Below are 23,215 nucleotides of genomic sequence, written 5' to 3' on the forward strand. Positions count from 1 at the left end.
TCTTTATTTGGGATAATGCACGTATAGTGAAGAAGCCTTAGCAGAGGATGGTTTCGATCCATCGACCTCTGGGTTATGGGCCCAGCACGCTTCCGCTGCGCCACTCTGCTTTTGATAACAAACCTGCCATACCCACAACTTTTCAAAAGGACTTGCGTTTAGGCACATTTGAAGTGCTCCTGTCATAAATTAGATCAGGTAAAAAATACAGAGTGTTTTAGCATAGAGTTGAGGCAAGTTTTCTTCAAGTAGGAGCAGAGCATGTATTTAAGAAAAAAGGTTTAGCAGAGGATGGTTTCGATCCATCGACCTCTGGGTTATGGGCCCAGCACGCTTCCCCTGCGCCACTCTGCTGTAAACCACCCCTGATGGCACTCGAACCCACAATCCCTGGCTTAGGAGGCCAGTGCCTTATCCATTAGGCCAGATAAAAACCTGTGCTCATGTGCCCCCATTACTTTGGCTTCAGTGACAACAACAGCATCAGCATTCAAACAAGGCCAGCACACAAAGTAATCCGGATGAACGACTACTACGACAGGCCACTGGGGCATGACTCGCTTGCCCTACTAATTCTTCATCTCATTCAGGTGGCTTAGTCAATGAGGCATACACACAGATTTTCTGAACGAACAAGCGGGAGGTGGAAGTTGCTCTTTATTTGGGATAAAGCACGTATATAAGTGAAGAAGCCTTAGCAGAGGATGGTTTCAATCCATCGATCTCTGGGTTATGGGCCCAGCACGCTTCCGCTGCGCCATTCTGCTCCTGATAACAAAACTGCCATACCCACAACTTTTCAAAAGGACTTGCGTTTAGGCACATTTGAAGTGCTCCTGTCATAAATTAGATCAGGTGAAAAATACAGAGTGTTTTAGCATAGAGTTGAGGCAACTTTTCTTCAAGTAGGAGAAGATCATGTATTTAAGTAAAAAAGGTTTAGCAGAGGATGGTTTCGATCCATCACCCTCTGGGTTATGGACCCAGCACGCTTCCGCTGCGCCACTCTGCTGTAAACCACCCCTGATAAACCACCGCACTCGAACCCACAATCCCTGGCTTAGGAGGCCAGTGCCTTATCCATTAGGCCACTGGGGCTGATAAAAACCTGTGCTCATGTGCCCCCATTGCTTTGGCTTCTGTGACAACAACAGCATCAGCATTCAAACAAGGCCAGAGGGGTATTGCACAAATGGACATTTTTGTCCTTTTTCAGTTTTGTTTTTTTGATCACTTTGCCTGTGTTAATGTTAACTGCATAAAATTTGGCACAGGTGTGTATTTTTATTGGAATTGTACTATTTCATCACCATTTCCTTTAAAAAATCTATTTTGCACTAGTTACACAAAATACTTCCTCTCAGGACCTTTTGGATAAAAATGTCCCCATTGAAACCCATTAAAACTGCATTTTTTAATCCCTGTGCCGTTTAACTATAAAATGATGCAATCTTTTTTAAGAGGCTTTCATTTTGTTGGCAAGGCTTCAAAATTGACATTTTTACAAATTTTTATCAGATGGTGCCATTTTTTCATGTTTGGCCTATAAAGCAAATACTCGCTATATTCCTGTTTTCTGCTTCGGCATATTATAGAGCCAATTGGATAAATTATGCAACGATAATTGTGTGGGTTTGTTGGTATGGATGTCTAAGTCTGGTTTGTATGTGTGTAATAAAATAAAAAGTGTGTTTGTGTGCTTATAATATTTGAGAGCGAAAAATTCAGATTCCAAGAACACAGGATGAGATGTTACTATCCTTTGTGCAAGCACTTCCAAGAGTTCATGAACAGTGAGCCTGACGAAATTTGGGGAGCGCATCGTCAGTAGTGTACCTTTGGTTCCTAGGGTGTTTCGGCCTTTCACACTATACACCCTCCCCACAGGCGGCCAGCGACAGGGTGATTAATCCTACGCTTGCGTCCCATTCCCAATTAGTCATAGGAATTGCCTAGTTGTTGATAGCCAACATCCCATGGGACTATGCATGGCAGAGGCGTCCTCCTCCCTGAGTCAAGCATTGTTGACCGCATACCTCCTGGCCCTCTCACTTCGGGGCCCAGCTGGGGTCTTTCCTCTTCATCCAGAGCCACTGACTGCTGCCTTCTGCCGCCTCCGATACAGCTCTGATTGCCGAACGCTGGCTCTGGCCCTTAATTCCCAGGTCTCTAAGCAGTCTGGTTGTAGATGTTGGCACAAAACCTCTGCAGCCCACCTCCACTGGTCGGACTTCTGTGTTCCAGCCATGATTCCGTGCTTCGGCAGCTAGATCGGCATAGCGCAGATGTTTTCGCTTATAATCCTCATCTACTGAGTCCTCCCAGGGTACTGTGAGCTCAATAATGAAGACCTTCTTGAGCGAACGGGACCAGAGCACCATGTCAGGTCTTAGGGTGGTGGTTTGCGATCTCCGGAGGAAACACAAGTTGCCGACCAATATCAGCTAGCATTTTCCAGTCGCGGGCCAAGCGCAGCTGGTCTCGCTCTGATGGTGTAGAGCTGCTCTTCGGTGGTTTTGCCCCTTCGCGGACAAAAGTCGTCCGTAAGGGGTGTGATGCTGCTGGGGGTGGTAGGGAGTTGGTGGCAGCTCGCTTGTCCTTCAGGGCGGATGCAAGGTTTTTAAGGACTTGGTTGTGATGCCAAGTGTAGCGTCCTTGGGTGAGGCTTGTTTTACACCCTGTGAGAATGTGCCTGAGGTTGGCTGGCATGGAACAGAGGGCACAGTCCGGATCTTCACCATACCATTGGTGAAGATTAACTGGTGTTGGAAGGACGTCATATGTTGCTTTAATAGAAAAGCTCAACCGCCTCACTTCCATGGCCCACAGATCCTTCCAGCTGATCTTCCTCTTCTCCACACTGTCCCATCGAGTCCACTGTCCCTGTTTGGCAAGAGAGACTGCATTGGCCCACCTTGCAGCCTCCTCCTGATGGCGTACTTCCTGCACTACCATCTTCCGCCGCTCTGGTGCAGTGGCCTTACTCCAAACAGCACGGCTAGTTAGCCCAAGGCCTCCTATCCCTTGCTGAACATGACCCACAATGTCAGCATGTCTGAGGGCTGCTGTTGCCTCCTGGACTGCTTTTCCTGGCCTCCATTTGCGCCCAGTTGCCAAGGTCGGTGCGTTGTTGCTGACCACTGGGTCTCGAGATTCATTCAGTGTCATCTGGAGCCTGGTTTTTGCACACTTGAATTCCTCTGTTAGATTGGTGAGGGCAGCTTGAGGACACCATCTCCATAGAGGCCTATGGTGGTAAGGCATCATGGAACTCCGAGCCACTTCTTTAAGTAGCCTGTGACTCCTCTTTCCATCTTCTCCACTATTGAGATTGGAACCTCATACACTACTAGGGGCCACAACACCCGGGGTAGGAGACCAAACTGCAGACACCAGGCCTTTAACTTTCCAGGTAGCTGGGTGTTGTCGATGGACTGTAGGCTACTACTGATGTCTTTGCGCAGCTGTTCCACCTGGTCTTTGTCCTTCAGGCTTGCATCATACCACCTTCCATGGCTTTTTACTGGCTGCTCAGACACTGTTGGGATTTGGTCATCTCCGATGAAGAATTTCAGGTCAGAGAGTACTCCCTTCACAATCGAGATGCTGCGTGACTTGGATGGTTTAATCTTCATACGGGCCCAGCTGATGTTCTCCTTGAGTTTTCTGAGCAGTCTCCTGGTGCATGGAACAGTGGTGGTCAATGTTGTAATGTCGTCCATGTAGGCTCTGAGTGGAGGGAGGCGGAAACCAGAGTCGACTCGCTGTCCACCAGCAACCCATTTTGAGGATCTGATGATAACCTCCATTGCCATTATAAATGCCAATGGAGAAATGGTACATCCCGCCATTATACCTACATTCAGGCACGGCCATGAGGTGGTGAACTCTGAGGTGGTGAAGCAGAACTGCAGATCCTGGAAGTACGACTTCACCAGGGTTGTGATGGTGTGTGGAAAAATCTGAAGGCAGACCACAGGAATTCATGGGGCACAGAGCCAAATGCATTGGCGAGGTCAAGGAAGACTACATGGAGGGCCCTTTTCTCCACTTTGGCCATTTGGATCTGGTGCCAGATCATGCTGGAATGTTCCAAGCAGCCAGAGAACCCTGATATTCCTACCTTCTGTACAGATGTATCGACGTACGCACTCCTTTGCAGGAATACGGCCATTCTCTGGGCACTGACCCTAAAGAAGATTTTACCCTCGGCATTCAGTAAGGAGATTGGGCGGAATTGGCTGATGTTCACTGCTTCCTTCTCCTTAGGGATCAGGACCCTGCCTGCCCTACGCCACACTTTGGGTATTATCTTCTTTTGCCAAGCTGTTCTCATAAGCCTCCAGAGGAACCTCAGGACGTCTGGTGCGTTCTTATACACTTTGTACGGGACTCCATTTGGCCCTGGGGCTGATGCTGTTCTTGCCCGTCGAACTATGTTTTCCACCTCTTTCCATGTCGGAGGGCTGGTCTCAAAATGATGTTCCGGGGGTTCAATGGGTGGGATATCTGATGGGATGGCCAGATGTTCATGTCGCTTTGAGTCAAAGTTTGTTGTTCTCAGGTGCTCCTCTAGGTCTTTCTTTGTTGTTTTTAGAGCTCCACTTTTTTCTTTCGTGAAGAGACTTTTAAGGAACTTGAAGGGATCTTTATAGAATTGAGTTCTAGTTTGCTCTTTCTTCCTTCTGCGTTTCCATAGGTTCTCTGCTCTACGGAGGGATGCCAACTGGGTTTTGATGTCAGCCTGAAGTGCCTCTATGCCCTCCTTTTCCACTTCCAAGGCCTTCTTCCACTGTTTCTTAAGCTGTCTCCTTTCTTAAACGAGGCGCTTGAATTCTTGTTGCCTCCTGGAAACTGGTGGGGTTGGAACCTTTCTCCCGCCTTTTGCCTCTTGCACTCCAAAGCTTTCTGCCCCGTACTCATAAATGATGTCCCCCATCCTCTCCAACTTCTTCTCCACTGTGCTTCGAAGTTTCTCGAGGGTCAAGGTAAGGTCAGTATTCGCTGTTACCCACAACTTCTTGTCACTGGCGCCAGGCCACTTCACATACGGTCTGTGCCCTGGTAGTCTCCTCTCGACTGCAGGTCTGGAAGGCTAGGTGAGTCCCACTCCTGTTGTTGGTTCCACCTCAGTTGTTACTTCGGTGCTTGAGTTTACATCCTCCATGACAGTGGTACTGATGCACTGCAAACTATGGTTTGCGTCCAGTTGCTGTGCTTCATTCGACTGATTTGATCGCTTTCGAAGAAAGTGATCAATGCGAGGCCTCTGTCTCTCTATACCCAAACACCCCTTCTTCCCCTGGTGGATCCTCAACCCATGGTGTGATGTAACTTTCCTCCAACCACAGACACATACCTGCCTCTGTTTGTGGCCCGCTGTTGCAGCGGAACTTGTGACAGTTGCTGTGGTGTTCTCTTGTGCTGTGCTCTCATTACTCGTAGTCGTTTCCAGTCCAGTCGTTACCATGTTGTCAGTCAATAAGTCATCTTCCGCCCCCGCTCTCGCAGACTCTAGGGGTATTCTCGTATGTTGCCTTTCTGTAGCTAAAGCGGGTGTTTCCAACATACTGCCAAGCATGGGAAACTACAGAAATGGGAAGCTAACCCATGACTGCCCCAATGGGGTCTAAAAACTCAACTGCAAATCTAAAATCCAATCACTGTGTTCACCAGTGGAGTTTTGCTGGCATCCAATGGGGAAAGTCTGGTACTGCGCCCAAACAAAATCTTACTGAAAGCTTATTTTTTGAGATATCATCCTCAAATTTGGAACACAACTTATTTAGATTTATGGCTTTGATTTTCTAGCCGTTTTAGCGTTAAACTTGTTTCATAAAAATATAGATTTTATATAAAATAATGTTCATAAATAATTTTCATAAACTTAAACCTTTATAACTTTTTTTTTGGATTTACTTATAAAAAAAATTAACTTCAGCAATAATCTGCCAAGGGTATTCTTTAAAATGATACCAAAGTTAAGTCTGTGCTCCCAAGCTTCAACTTTTTATGACAGTTTTTTGACATGGACATTTTTGTCCACTTTGGACCTATGTGTAACTTTTTTAAATTGATGCACAAGGGTTAAGAAAGCCAGGATAACAGAACAGTCGCGGCTTGACCTAGTTTAATCAGTGCATCCTGGGTTAATCCGCTGCACATTTGCTGAGCCAGGATGAGAACGCGCGGATATGTCAAGCCAGGTGTATATAGTTTGGATAAATGCACGTTCACGGCATACTTAAAAAGATCACGAAATCGATCACAGAATCACTAATGCAAAAATGGACAAAACCCGTGCGGCATACTTTTCACCTAATGAGCAACAGCTTCTTATGGAAACGTATGAATAAGTGAAACATATAATATGTAAAAAAGGCAATACAGCTGCAACACAATGTATTATTACATTGTAATAAATGTTTTATAACACAATGTATTATTACACTGTAATAAATGTATAATAAGAATGTATTATTACACTGTAATAAAGGTATAATAACACAATGTGTTATTACACTGTAATAAAGGTATAATAGGACAATGTGTTATTACACTGTAATAAAGGTATAATAGCACAGTGTATTATTACACTGTAATAAAGGTATAATTACACAATGTATTATGGGACTGTAATAAATGTATAATAAGAATGTATTATTACACTGTAATAAAGGTATACTACACAATGTATTATTATACTGTGATAAAGGTAAAATAACACAATGTATTATTATATTGTAATAAATGTATAATAACACAATGTATTATTACACTGTAATAAAGGTATTATAAGACAATGTATTATTACACTGTAATAAAGGTATAATAACAGTGTATAATTACACTGTAATAAATGTATAATAAGAATGTATTATTAAACAAAGAGAGAATGCCTGGCAAACAATAGCGGACCGATTGAATGCGTAAGTAGTCCAAATAACCAGTGCTCCCTGAAACCCTCATAATTACAATTCAAGGAGTTACTGATCATTTTCAAAAACAATTGTATACTTTGCCTTAATTGTGACCAGTGGACATGCATTTAACATGAAGAATAATTGCAAACACTTACCCACTATGTGCATCTATTTGATTTATTTAGTTTCTTTTGTCTATAATCTGTTTAATCTTTTTACTCTTATCTATTTGTATGTAGGTTTTGTTTCTAATTGATTTGATGTAATCTATAATCAGATAATTTGCTCTATTTTTATCCTTTGTATCTATCTATTCCTCTTAAAGAACAAACATGTCTGGCCAAAAAATGACTTGGCAGCAAGTCAAGATTAAATGCAAGAATATTTTGCAGGCTGGTAAGTGACTTGTTTGCGGAGAACATAGGTGACATGTTTTCTGACATTTTTATTGTCTGTGCTGATTTTAGCAATAAAAAAAAGTCATATATCTGGTACGGTGGGTGGCCCTCCAACCCAAGACTTCACCACAGCAGAGGAGCTGGCCCTGGACTTAAATAAAGGGAAGCCAGTGATTGAAGGGATCCAGGGAGTGGCCACTGACTCTGGCCCAAGGGATACTGGCCTCTTCATACAAGGTACATTATTGCCATACTACTGCACATGGAAAATATTGAAATCCATTTTGTTATGTGGACTGTGTGACTTTGCCTTACCTTGCAGTGGCTGGTAACACCCTTACACTTTTGGAGCCTCCAGACTATGATTCGCCGGTGAGTACTCTTTATTAAATCATAGGCTTTGCATGTCCTGTCAAAAATATCAATACAAGTATTGAATATGGCAGAGGGAAGCCACATCTACAGCAGTGGAGTGCACTTCTGCCGATGATGAGGCCGTGTCGCTGGACTCCAGAAGGCTCGAGGTATCATGTCAATTTTGTGGAAATAGACACATTTTTTTAAGTTCATAATAGATAAGAAGTCAGGGAAGTGGTACTAATAGAAAATATAATTTGTTACAGGATCCTGACATTGGGCAGCCTGATAAGCAGACTGGTAACATAGTCAGTTTTGCCTAAAGTAAATTTACATTATGCAAAAATTCTGCTATGCTAACTAAAAGGTGTTCACAGAATTCACAAACCGTCAGATATCTCTACACAACGCATCTTAAGAGACAGATCGAGCTGACAGAAGTCAAGATTGATGTGAACAAAAGAAAGCTGCAGGACATGGACATTGAGATGCAAATTAAACGCAAGACACTGAGGAAACTAGAACTGGAAATCCAGAAACTAGAAAGAGAAGTAAGTGACTTCAGTTCATACTGTAACCATGACTGTAACACAATGTATTAATCATCCTAATCTTTTCTCTCCAAAGCAAAATAATAAAAGAAACATATTCCAAAACCATTGTGGTCTTGTAACTTTTTTTTTTTTTTATGAATGTCAAGTACACTTTATAGTTATTGATCCAGTGAAGTGGAACTAGAATTTGGGAAGATAACGACAGTGTGTGCTACCAATGCCAAATAAAATGCATGTATACATGAAAAAGTTATATAGCCTACATTATCCTTTATTAAGGGATGGGCTAAATCAAATAATTTGCAATGTATTGTTCTCTAACAAGTCTACCATTTCTGTTATCTGTGAATATGGCAGCATTGTCCCAATCAACATCCAAAGCAACTCTGGGAGCCCTTTCTTTTCTTAGGCTGGCAATATTGTGCAGCACTGTGCAGGCAACAGTCACGTCACATGCTCTGTCTGGGGAGACCCTCAGGTGGTGCAGGCACTGAAATCGTGATTTCAGGAGGCTGAAGGTCATTTCAATTCGAGCCCTGGTTTTGGCATGGGCATGGTTGTAAGCTTGCTGTGCTGGGGTTTGGGGGTCTGTAAGGAGAGTCATCAGAAATGTCTCACAGGCATAGCCTTTGTCCCCCAGCAGCACACCAGAGAACTCAGCTGCGAATACAAAACATAATTCTTACAAGTACTGTACTCTTGACGTTCAAGGTGCTTAAAAACAATGGGGTGGCTTACCTAGAGAGAGTCTCTGGTAAATTCTACTGGCCCGAAAGATTCTGGAGTCATGGACTGAGCCAGGCCACTTTGCCTCTAAATTTGTGATAATGTGCCCCTGAGGGGCGTTGGATACGAATATGGGTGCAATCCACTGTACCAATTACATTAGGAAAAGCTGTAACACAAAATAATGAGTGTCATACTGTGACTGTGCTAATGTAACATTTTGTAGTAATCTGTTATTATTCATGTTACCTGCAATCTTGTAGAACTCCTCCTTGATGTGGATGAATCTTCTGTGACCAGGGAAGGTGATAAATATGTGCACAAGAGATTTCAATGCCAGACTTTCATTTCTTATTGTGCGGCAAATAGTGGCTTTATTGAGGTTTTCTGCACCACCGACAGAATACAGAAACATGCCACTTGCAAAGAATCGCAGTGCTACGCAGACCATCTGTGGGACAGTGAGACCCAGCAGCCTACACGAATATCTGATGCCATCACCTGAGAATCTGTACCTCTCAGTCAGATATTCGTCTGAAAAGGCCAATGGGTCTGCCCTATCTCGGAAGACTCTTTCCTGCCTGAATGCTCGTCTGAGTATTAAAACTTCCTCATCAACTACATCATCCAACAAAGGGCAAGCCATTGTGAATAGGAAACACACAAATCTTTAGTCTATATATACTACATATTGACCTCGTTACGGACTTAATTGAAACCACATTTGCAACTTCATGAGCCATTTCTTATCTCATCAACTGCAATAAAATATAATATATTGATATTTTTTCTCATTCAACAGTACATTTCTACTCTATACTTGCATATATAGATATACATAGTCTATATTCTATTCCTCATATTGTATAGTATAGTTCTTTTGCACTGTGTTGGCATTCATTGTGGACAGCAAAGTAATAATTGCTCAGGAAAATCTGCTTTCCTCACTGGGTGTATGACAATAAAAGCTTTAAATCTCGAATAATATATATATATATTAGTGGTGGGCCGTTATCGGCGTTAACGCGCTGCGTTAACGCGAGACTCTTATCGCGCGATAAAAAAAATATCGCCGTTAATCTATTCTCCAAGTTGGGTTGTGAGCTGGCTCAAGCTACACAAGCTATGATGACGCAATCTACCCGCGGCCGCGAGGTACACCCGGCTGCAACGCATCATATTCGTCGTCATCTTAAGTAAACACGGCTGAAAGTGCTGGTGTAAAAGATCGGTGCAACATCTATTATTTGGACTTGGTTCGGATTTAAGCCGTCCGACGTAGACTGTGTGGTGTAACAGTTCGGTAAGTTAACACACGACTAATCCGTTCTACCACCTCAAATTCAAAACGAAACATATCACTGAATACCAGCGCGCGTATTATTCCCAATATATCTGAGTGGTGTAGAACACATGTGTCAAACTCAAGGCCCGCGGGCCAAATCCGGCCCGCCACATTATTTTATATGGCCCGCGAGAGCATATGGGTGTCTTAAAATTAGGGATGCAACGAAATTTAGGCTGCCGAAAATTTTCGTTTTTTGGCTGAAAGATACTAAAAAGCCGCCGCGCCCCTCCGTGTTCGGCGATGGTTTGACTCTGGCTCAGCGTGTTTTATGACTTTGCGTGCGAGTCCGCTTCCGAAGATGCATAACTTCTAAGCGCGTTCCGCTGTGTGTGTGCGCTGTGCTCTCCGCTCCGTGTTCACAGCGCGTTCTGCTCAATGTTCCGCAAGCAACGTCCTCCGTGTGTGTGTGTGTGTGTGTGTGTGTGTGATGCGAGCTCTGCTCACGCTCACCGGAAAGGCAAAGTCCGCTAAAAAAAAACGTGCCAACATGAAATTTATCTGGACTTGTTTCTTTTTGCAATAGCACTACTGTGCTGTAATGGTGTGTATAGCCGTGCTGGGCAACACTGGTAAAATTACACGAATCACGATCCTCTCGTTCTCCCTGCTCTGCTCATGCTCTGATAAAATATCTTTGTAGGACTATACTTTATTTTGACAATTGGTCAAAAAATAAATCTGTTAAATCTGATTCTGCTGCATAGAACTGATTGAAGAATAATATATTGATATTTTATATTATTTTAATATAATAATATATTTATTTAAATATATTAAATATATTACATAATATTTAATATAATATGTACCAGTATTATTCACCATTTGTATCACTCCGCTTGTCTGTGTTTGTGCCACTTGCATCATTAAGCCAGTAGGTGGCGACAAGTGACTGTCTTTATGAGTGAACAATTGAACTTTAAACTGATTAGTGCCAAAAACATTGATTAACTCAGGAAAGAAACAAGTAGCTGAAACCAATCTATAATGGTAATATAAAGTGCAAATTTGCCTCTGGACACAAAAAGATTGCACTGGGTTTTGATTGAAATGTAACATCTATGCAAAATAATCCTTGAAAGATTTCTTATTTAAGGCCATTCTTGTTTTGAATATGTGATTGTGTATTGTCAACAATAAGCAGAAACATTCTGCATTTCCATTTTGTAGTGTGGATCATTCATTGCAATATTTATCCTCATTCTCATTTTTAAGAATCTGTTATCTTGACAAATAATGTATGCTACTGCCCACTGACATGCTTTTAAAGCTATTGTTATCCAAATTTTTGGCCTTTAAACACCTTAAAATGCACATATGTAGGTCCGAGAAATCCAAATTTTCTCAGGGGAGCATGTCCCCGAACCCCCCTAACTACCTTACATTTGAATGAGTGTGTCTGTGTGGTAATGTGTGCTGGTGTGGCTATAGTATAATTTTTGAGCCAGTCTACCCCTGCATATACAATAATACATTATTCTCTGTATCAAATCATTATTACCCAGCCCCTCATGTTTCGGGCTCATCCCCTTATGTTTTTAAAACCTAGAAACACCCCTGCAAATGCATATACAATATTTGTAACTTAAATAAGTAACAATCAAATAAACAGACAATATATTAACATTTTAAAAGTCTTACAGTTACAACCGGCCCTTTGAGGGCAGCCATAATGCTGAAGTGGCCCTCAGTGAAAATGAGTTTGACACCCCTGGTGTAGAACATAATCTCTGTCTGCGCCCGATTTAAAGAATCGTTGTTGTGTTTCTTTTTAACTGAAAAGACATCAGTTAAAATATTCTAATTTTAAATTTGGGGTTTTATAAGATCCAAGCCATAATAAACATTAGACCTACTTAAGTCTCTGCAGTTAGTGTACTTAAATTGTATTTATCTGCAAAATTATGTTGTATACTTACAGTTTTGCACAATATATGTTCTCAAAACTACATGCACCCTTTAAAAAAAAACATTTAGCAGTTGTTTAGCAGGGTCTGTGTAACCTGTTCTGAAATGGTTTTATTATAATATCGTTATCGCAAGAGGCTGCAATGTATATCACAATATGGATTTTAGGCCATATCGCCCATCCCTAATTGATAGCCTATAGTAGTTGATAATGACATAGGCCTACCTAATGTTGCCTACGGACGGTAACAGTACAGTAGTAACCTTTTACAGTCTATGAGTAGAACAGCTTTCTCAAGCAGTTTGTGATGCATTTTGGAAACAGGAGATGAACCCCTGGTCTAATGCGCCACCTGACTTGAGAAACCCGTTCTCAAAGACTTACTTTTATAGTCATTATTTGGGTAGCACACATATTCTGAATGCCTTCGGCAGAATTCAAATGAGCCATTTTAATCTAGATTAATCTAGATTAATTTCAAAATTAATCTAGATTAATCTAGATTAAAAAAATTAATCTATGCCCACCTCTAATATATATATATATATATATATATATATATATATATATATATATATATATATATATATATATATATTCATCCAACCTCTGACAGTGAAATGAACAGCAGTTTTCAGTAATAACTAAAATAACAGTTCGCATACTTAGATGAATGAAGTATATCTAGTATTTTAATGCAGGACCATGAAGTGACTAAACACATTAATATCTAGTAGGATTTAGGGAGGAACTAGCCGATAAATCACTAGGATTAATCTTAGCCTGGTTGTTAGCCTGCTCCGGAGCAGGCTAGCTGCAAAGTGTAAATCTCCATAGTAACTTAATGTAGATTAATTTAGCCTCCCTTCATGCAACCGAGTCAGGGCTAAATTCAGCCAGGATAACTGGAAAAATCCCAGCTTAATCCCTTATCTTGCTTTTGTGCAATACCCCTCAGCACACAAAGTAATCCGGATGAACGACTACTTCGACAGGCCTAACTGTTGCTGGTCTTCGTCAACAAAACGCGCTTTTGCACCTCCTGCTGGTGAGGTCGACTAACAGCAGATGGACTGTATGCTCGGCAATCTACTGCTTTTCCTGCAGTTCCTGGATGTCAATGTTGAATTTACTGTCGAATTTGAACCACTGAATTTGTGGAAGCGAATTTGCAAAGTGAAATAAAATGGACCGAAAATTGCCTGTTGAATATTATAGGTTGTATTTTTAAACAGTTTGAAAATTTTGGAAGTGAATTGTGAAATATGAAAGGTGAATGTGGATTATTGAATTTTTAATAATGAAAATGTGTTTGAAATGTTTTAATTGAAATATTCACAGCTTAAATATTCAACCATGTTGAATTTCAGCCCATAAAAATGCAAGCCCTAAAAATACAATGCATTAAAATGCAAGCATGGTTAATGCAATGCCTATTTATTTCAAGTAGTGCAATTCAACAGGCTTTTTTATTTCAAAAACATTTGACATTATTTTACTTCCATACACACACACACACACACAAGCTATACACACACACAAGCTACACACACATGGATACATTCCTGTTACGTTCATTCCTGTTACGTTCATTCCTGTTATGCAATTTTCATTCCTGTTATTAAATTGTTTTTCTCTAAAAAATCAAGTTAAACCACTGATTTTCTCAATTTTGTTATGTTTATCATTTATCCAACAGTTTAATTAATTACATGCTAAAACATTTATAAATTTAAGGTTTGGGTCTCCTTTAAAATGAAAAAATGGCTTTGCATTTTTTTATACACCTTGTGTGCATATATTGTGATTTTTAGTGAGAAATGTCAATTAATTAAACATGCAATCTACCATTTCTTTAAAATCAACACTTTTGTGAGAGTAAAACAAAGAAATTAGTTGCCATTTTTTTTTAAACAAACTTTTTAAAAGACACCTGATTTTTGGTAACAGGACTGAGAAAAATGCATCCATCTCCCACGTTGAAACCTTGTAAAAAATGAAATAAAGTTACCTGAGATTGACCAATATACATTTTCAATAGTGTAATGTGTGTGTTATTAGATTCAGTGTTGAAAAAAGATAATAAATTAGTTTAATTTTAAAAAGTTACAACAGGCAAATGTCACCCTTTCGGTGGAATGGCTCATTAGCCTATATTTTTGGTCTAAAACGAGACTTCTCTCATGTTTTACCGCAGGACAGCAAAATGTAAATGAGCAAATGAGTACATTTTGTGTCATGTTTGCAGGACTGTGATATAAAGAGTGTTCAAAGTAACATATTTTAGCTACAGTGTGAAAGTGAATAGCTCATAACAGGCACAATACCTAAGACATACCCTAAGTACCTAAGTTCACCTAAGACATAACCCACTATGTTTACTAGGATACTCGTTGAGACAGGCCTTTTTAATTTTGAGTGAATTTGTCCATTGAAGCGCAGGAAGGAGATGTTTTACACATAATTTTACTAGACATGTGGAAAATTAATGCGGGGGAAAATAAAATACTCTGAACCTTAAGTAGGTTTACACAAACTGAGAAAGTCTAAAAGCGTTAGGTTGAGCCCCGCTCCCCTAGTAATAAACCAATATCCTAGTAATATGGATGCTAACAAACAACTAGTTAATAGTGAGAATTGAACCCTAAACTAATGTGTTACCATAGTTTATATATAACATCTAATGTTTGGAACAAACAAATAGGCCTATGCATATGTTTTGTTATTCTTTCAGGAAAAGATGGCTAGTTAAAAATATAGTTCTAAATCTGTTTTAATTGGTAGATTTTAGATATTTTATTAACACATCACTGGACAAAATACATATACCGGTAAATGTGTATTTCACCAAGAATGCGCTTTGTTTGCGAGCGAACAGGACTTTTATTTTGGTGTGACGCTGTGACATCATACGGGTGCGCTGCGCTCCTGCGTTTGTGATGCAGCTGAATGAAGCAATGTAAAATGAATGAATGATTATTGAGCGTAACACTGCATTAATGAAGGTTATTTTGTGAGTAATACGCATCCACACGTGAGTAACAGAAAGGGTACTTCTCATTTCGCTCCCTAAATCGTGAATCAGTTTATCGTACACGAATTCATCACAAGAAGTGATGGAGAAACGGAGCTTTTCGAAACTACGAGTCATTTGAATCCATAGCTTCACAAAACGATTCCTTTGGTCGAATCACCGCTGACGAAACCAGCTGATTCAAAACATTGCAACTATAACGAGAATACAAACGTGTAATGACAACTTTTATAAACCATTAGAACATTTTTAATTAAAGTGTATATTGTTAAAAATAACATCTTTAAATATCTAATATAAATCATACCTAAATAAGATGTAGAATTTATGGTTTGAGTGTTTTGTTTTTTTAGCTAACTTAGTCAGATTATTTAAGTCCATTAACTCTCCCTCTGACTGACTCCCTCACCAGTGCGCTGAACTACTGAACTAGAGCTGATTGAGACGCACTCAGAGATTTACTGTGGATTTATTTCTCTTTCTGTTAATTATTCTCATCTTAAACATGATAAATTGTCCAAACACACAGGACAACTCCTGGAGAAACATCTGAGATCCACGTGACACTATTATAAAGATGGCGTTTATTAAAGAGGAGAGTGAAGACATAAATATTGAAGAAGCTTTCCTAGTGAAACATGAAGAAACCGAGGAACAAACAGGTTAGTTTCATTCTCTGTAATTTCTATGATTTTCAGTGAAATAAGAAGCTTGTATACGCCTAAGGAAAATTAGTTTATTCTACTTGTCAGTGATAGAACCATTAAAGAAGATGCAAGATTTCTGGTTTAAACAAGTAATAAAAACTCGGTGAGTTTTTTAGCGCAATTTTCTCACCTCATGGGATCACAACACTTAGAGATAGTAAATCTTTTCATGTATTTTTTTTTGTGCGTTCCCGAGATTAGACCTTCCTTAACATAATGCCGAAAACCCGAAGTCTCTAGGTGGTCTTGTTGAGGAGTAGATAGAAGTGCAAGATTGGTGCGCACAGACAGAACAGAACAGAACAGAAATCATGAGTTAACAAGCGCAATTTCCGGGGGAAAATTGCGCTAAAAAAGGAAAAGGATTGGATGCAAAGATTCACAGACCATAGAGAGGAAAATTCTTAAAGTTATATGAACACTGCTTAGGCTACGGATACATTTGAAAATGGCATTTTCATTTCAAAACGCTCTCCGTCCACACTAGCGTTTTCAAGCGAAACATCTGAAATTGTTAAGTCAGCTTACTTACCATGCATAAACATTCTAAAAGTTCAGAAGATGATACCGAGATAGCAGACATAATAAAGTTATCACGCTATTCTTCTGGCACTATCATTTTATTAGCAAAATATCTCACCATTCAGTCATTCACAGGTCACACTCATGACTTAAACGCAGTTGTCCTCATGTTTTGCCGCAGAACAGCAATTGCGAGTAAATTTTCACTCATCTTTGCAGGAATGCAATATGAAGACTGTACGGAACACTTCTCTTTAACAACACTATGAAAGTATAAAGCAGGCACAACAATGCCAGAATAACCATAGGTATCTATGGGTACAATATGCATCAAATTACAAAAAATGTCTCATGGTTTTCACAGTCCACACTACAGCGCTTTCAAATTTATCAGGTCAGGAGAGCGTTTTCAAAAAGCTCCATCTCCGCTGACAAAAACGCAAAAATGTGGACAGATGAAACAAAAACATATTAGTGTTCATATGGTCCCAATATAGAACTTTAACGTAACACTGAAGTAGTGTGGTAGTTAGGCTAAATTAGATAAATGATAAATTAAGTGATGATTGAGCATTAGTGATGAACACCTGCTGTTAACAAGCAGAATGACTGAAAAAAGAGGAACAACAAGAGCAGAAAAAACATAAGAGGCAAGCAGAAACCGTAAATAGTTTTAGAAATAGTTTTAGATAATGCAAATATTATCAATTTTACTAAAATCTTAACAAAAGGAATAAATGTATGCCTTACAATACATTTGTTTCACAAGTTATTGCTATACTTTATGTGTATGCATAATGCATCATTTTGTTTTTAGGATAAATGCATAGTCATCCGTTGAGGCCATATTAAATGGTCATTTTCCACAATAAAAAAAAAAAAAAAAATATATATATATATATATATATATATATAATTTTTTTTATATATATTTTTTATATAAATATATATATATTGTAGTGCCTGCATCTGCCAAAGAACCTAACAGGGCAAGCACATTTTAATCTGTATTCTTATGAGTTTGTTTGAAGCACTGAATATGACGCATTGCCATTTTTAGAGAAGCTTGGGTTCTGCAGCCGCTAACTCCGTGCCCTTCAGGGATCAGTAGTCTTTGAAATATGCTGTTTGGATGTTAGTCGGTCCGACACAACAACAAACGTGTAGCCAATCAGCATTAGGGGGCATGAAGGTGGAGGAGAGAGAACGAGCAAGAGGGAGATTTGAACTGAAGAAAGACTGCAGAATTAGGGAAGGCCTGAAAACAGACGCGGAGGTTGCTTTGATTTGGGTCCACACGAGAGTAACACTGTGTTTGAGTGTCATTGTGTGTCTGGAGCTGCTGTGCTGTTGGCAACTAACAACCAACTCTTGTTTGTAATTACTATTGTCTACTCTACATTCACTTTTGTGCTTCCTTCTCATTTGTTCATCATCTGAGCTTTATTTTTCATGAAGCATTATTCTGTTGCGCTTCTGCTATGATAAACAGACATCCTCTCTTGGATTGCGTGTGTAACGGAGGCCAGCTAGTGTGAGTCACGCTGACGACTGCGGTGAATGCGGTGTTTAGCGTCATTGTTAGTGCTCTCGACTCGCTTGCTCAGGGATCGAGGTTCGAGACCGACTCAGAGCAGGGCTGTTAGGATTGGAGGGTGAGTTTTGGAGACGGAGCAATGAAGGAGGGGTGTGTTTGTTTGGGTTGATTTCAAATATCAACATTGGCCAACAGCTTATTTAAAAAACTACTGATCCCACCTTTAATAAATAATAATACATTTTATTTTAGGGTATATTGTGCTTTTCTCAAACCCAAAGCGCTACACAGGATAATGATAGCAAAGACATCAAACAATTATAAAAGGAAAAAAAAAACAGGAATAAAATAAAAAAGTACAGAAGTAATCAAGTACTCAAGCATAATAAACAGCTTTAAAAAGATGAGTCTTAGGGACTTCTTGAAGCACTCCAGTGTTGGCGAGTTTCTAATTGTGGATGGGAGAGCATTTCATAACCCTTGAGGTGAAGTGGAAAATACTCAACCACCCAATAGACTTCAGTTTGAATGAAGAAGAGTAAAAGAGTCGGAAGAACATAGAGAACGAGTTGGAATGCAAGGGGTGACGAAGTTAATAAGGTATGCCGGAGCTGACCCATGAAGAGCTTTATACTGTATGTTAAAATCAATGTTTTAAAATCAATATGTGCCTGTATTGGAAGCCAATGCAGTCTATAGAAAAACAGAGAAATATGCTGACGAGCAGTTGTGTAATGCTGGGTACACACCGAAAGATAATCAGGCTGATTTTGGGCCGATTTCGATTAATTGTCGAACTACTTCGGGGCCGTCATCTTGTTCCGGGTCTGACTCCGGTTCAGATTGATACGGTTGGTTGCACAGATGTGTCCTCAGAGACTCCCGCTGCCATTCTTTCTCCAAAATATACCCTCAACTGTTGTCAAGGCAACTCTCCACGTGTGTTGTGTCAAAATGCCCCACAGAACAGAGGGGCGGGGTGAGCAAAGCTCATTATCATTTAAAGACACATGCACTGAAACGGCGTGCTGAAAACAGAGCTGTTTTTGACCAGGTAAAATGAGTGTTTTCTTACAATACTAATGAGAATTCTTAATTAAAGTATATTACAAACTTTTCATTTAGACCCTAAAGAACCATATTAACTTAAAAAAAATGCCATTATATGAGCCCATTAAATAAAAAACGAACAGTCCCTTAGGTGCATTAAACCACGTCATGGTACTTATGAAGCAGAATAGTGGGTCATATGTCTAATGTTTTTTGAAAACTTAAGGCTTTCTTCTTCATAAAACGAGTCGGACATCATCACATTTTTGTATACATTTTTATTTATTTACATTAGTAAGCTACAGGACATAGTCTTTCAAAACATGACCTGCGGAAAGAGAAAAAAAATGAATGTGTCTCTGTCCCCAGCACATTTCAAACCAAACTGATGCCCATGAGTAAGAGAAGTGATTGCAAGATTAGGATCAGGATATACTGACATAGATCTATGTATCGTCAGCATAGTAATGAAACCCCAAACCATACTTTCTTATGATTCACCAAGAGGTAACATATATGTGCTAAAGTGGTCTCAAACCGGTTCCACGGAGGGCCTAGTGTATGCAGGTTTTCTCTTTTACCAAACTGATTGAGTAGGTCACTAATTGGTTAAGATCTCCCCTCACCTGGTAGTGTAGGTCTTAATTGGGCACTAATTGAAGGGAAAGACCAAAAACCTGCATACACTAGGCCCTCCGTGGAACCGGTTTGAGAACTCTGTAACAGTATTGGCCCCAATACAGCCCCTTGCTGTACACCCTGCTGAACTAGTGTTGCCTCTGATTTGTTATTCCCCAGACTTACGTGCTGAAAACGATCAGTGAGATATGATTTAAACCATTCAAACACAAGACTAGAGTTGCCCAACCAATCGCGCAACCTTTACAAAAGGATGGTATATGACAAACTGTGTAGAAAGTAGCACTTATGTCTAACAGGACTAAAATGCTGCAAGCAGAAGTAAGAAGGTCAATCTTGACCCGGACAATAGCAGTCTCAGTGCTGTGTCCTGATCTAAAACCAGACTGGAACGGTTCCAGTAAATTGTTTGTGGACAGATATTGCTGTAACTGGCCAACAATAATTAGAGAAAGAAGTGGAAAGCGCATTTTTAAAATGAGATGAACCAAGACGAGCCAGAAGCAATGGAGCTGTAGATATTTTGGACTTTCTCACTAAAGTATTTGTGAAATTTGTTGCAAACTTCTTGCAGGTATAAGAAGTTTGTTGATTGTTCTAAACAACATCCTCGGATTAGCAGCACCTTCACTGATCATACGTGAATAATATGCCTTTCTGGGGGATTTTAGGGCAAGCTGTCTGAAGCCGTTCAAACATCAGTTTTATTATTGATTATTGTTTTATCCCCCAGTATTTTATTGATTAGCTGATGCAGCCCTAATATCAACAATACCCTCTGTTAACTTTTCCAGTTGTGCAGTAAGTTGTGAAGAAATATAAAAAGTATCATCAATATAGCATAGATATAAAATCGATATAATAATGAAATCAAATAATAATGTCCCCCAGAGAAGGCATGCACAAGGAGAAAATCAGAGGTCCTAATACCGAGCCCTGTGGCACTCCATACTTGTGTCTGATGAGACGTCTGTTCATTTACACAAAGAAAGCGGTAGCTGTTGGATAGATGGGACCTAAACCATGCTACTGCTTGTCCACAAATGCCGACATTATTCTCAAAACTATCCAAGAGAATGTCATGTTGTCGAAAGATCTAACAGCAAGTGAGATATAACTTTAATGCGCACAGTTTCTGTGCTACAATGGGGTTCGGATTCTGACTGAAATACCATTTCAGTGCAGAACTGGACATAGTTGAAGAGAACACTTTTTCTAATATTTTATACATGAATAGGTGATTTGCTTAGCAAACTTCCGGCAAATTTAGATTTGCTCTGCAAGTAGTCTGGCAAAGAGCTCATTCAAGCCCATTTCTAATCCGTCCAAATCGAGGCACTAATCAGAAAAGTTGAGGCGGGCTTTACACGATGACGATCGCTCTGATTGGTTTTAGGTCTTTCCAATTGCGCCCAGAGGCATTTGAGTGACGTCTGTTGGTGACGCCCCTTTAGAAATTAGTTATTAAAGAAGCTTTGCCAGACCATAACTCAGTTACTACTGAGAATGGTCCGGTTTTAACCAGGCTATGATTTGCCATCAGTCTTTAATAAACCAATTTTCCTTGGTCAAGCTGTATTGGATAAAAGGTTTTATAACTAGCAGGTTTTTGTCCTAAAGAATGTGAAGAGGTTACAATATTGAGAAGAGGTTCTGAGATGTCAGGTAACACCTCTTTCAGTAGCTTAGTGCATATATTATACATGCTGTTTTTATGCTTTATGTTGTTTTTCATGTCTCTTCCTTCGTGCCGTGTTAACTTGTATTCGTCTGTTCTTGCTTTAGACCTGATAGCGCTGAAAGAGGAGAGTCAAGAACTGAATAATATGGAAGTGAAAGATGAGAAACATGATTTCATGATCGGAGAAAAATCTACACCGACTGAAATGACTTGCTCAAAAAAAGGAGCCCAGAAGACCAAATCTAACAGCGATTTCACCTGCAGTCACTGTGGACGGAGTTTCAATCATAAACGAAACTTTGAAGTCCACGTGAGAATTCACACTGGAGAAAAGCCTTTCACATGCCAACAGTGTGGAAAAAGTTTCACTCAAAAACAAAACCTTAAAGTCCACATGAGAATTCACAATGGAGAGAAGCCTTTCACCTGCCAACAGTGTGGAAACAGTTATGCATATAAAGGAAACCTTAATGCCCACATGAGACTTCACACTGGAGAGAAGCCGTACACCTGCAATTACTGTGGGAAGTGTTTCACTCAAAATGGAAACCTCGAGGTTCACATGAGAATTCACACTGGAGAGAAGCCCTTCAAGTGTCCTCGGTGTGAGGAGAGTTTCAAATATCAAAGAGACCTAAAACGCCATTTGCAGACTCACTCTGGAAAGATATTGCATTGTTCTGAATGTGGCAAGTTGTTTACGACAAGGAGACATTTTAAAAATCACCTGCGACTTCACTCTGGGGAAAGACAATTTAATTGTGATGATCAGTGTAATAAAAATAATGCTTTTGCCATCATTTCACTTACAGATACACCTAAAAAGTCATGCTGATGTGAGACCCTGTTAGTGTTTATTGTGTGGAAAGAGTTATAAATGGCTTTGCTATTTAAAATTGCACCAGCAAATATGTTTGTGTAAAATTAAGACTATGTACACAAAACTACTTGACTGTTGACCAAATCTGACTGTCTACCTTCATAACTGTTTCTTTCTTAACCTCTTTATACTTTGTCTTGAGGCTTTTTCTTTTCTTTTGTACATATGGACTGCTGTGGCCACGCATGACCACCTCCTTTGCTAATGAGCGATTGCTGTGATATATTAGTTAAACTTCAGTCTTTCTGTGAAATGACATAATGTAAATGAAAGATTATAAATGAAACGACATTAGGTAATGTGCAATGAACATTACGATCTCGATTCAGACGTAATCCATGTGTCATTTGTTCAATTGTTGTTGTTTTTTATTTATTTTGAAAGTAGAACAATTAGTAAACAGCACCTTTTGTTTATTTATTTAAAAAAATACCCCAAATAAAACAGGAAAAAAAACAAGAATTCTGGGGACGCCCGTGCCTGGGTTACTTTTGAAGTCTGGTAGAAATGTGACATATAAAAATACAAAGGCTATAGGCCCATATGTATGCATGATTAATCATTAAAATATGGCGATCTCGATTCAAACACGCACGCGATCTTATTCCTAAATGACAATGATTCTGCTGTCTATTGAAGCTTTGACATTACGATCACACCGGAATACCTTAACCTGCTTTCACGCTGCCGCTAATGTTTATTCGTTCATTTCAAAATAATTTTACATAATGAATTAATTTAAATGTAAAAAAATGTAATACTCATTTACAACATTTTAGACAAATAAATAAACATTTTGTAAGAATCTCAAGTAAATGACTTAAGTTTGGTTTTCAGAATCGTGATCCAGATTATCCTAAATCAAAAATGAATCTTAAAAAAATATATATCTGGAATCTAACTTATACTATAAGCACTGTTTCTTATATTAAAACGAATAATCTGACAGA

General features: G+C 39.6%; 1 long non-coding RNA gene across 1 annotated transcript; it reads left to right on the plus strand.

Annotated features, from left to right (window-relative positions):
* The first annotated feature begins 15,106 nt into the window (after positions 1-15,106).
* Positions 15,107-22,850, plus strand: LOC308692418. Its single transcript, XR_014030336.1, has 3 exons — positions 15,107-15,249; positions 15,779-15,911; positions 21,490-22,850. It is a non-coding gene; the product is annotated as an uncharacterized lncRNA (long non-coding RNA).
* The last annotated feature ends 365 nt before the right edge of the window (positions 22,851-23,215 follow it).

This window comes from Scardinius erythrophthalmus (genome assembly GCF_964197995.2).
Source record: "Scardinius erythrophthalmus genome assembly, chromosome: 6".
NCBI lineage: Eukaryota > Metazoa > Chordata > Actinopteri > Cypriniformes > Leuciscidae > Scardinius > Scardinius erythrophthalmus.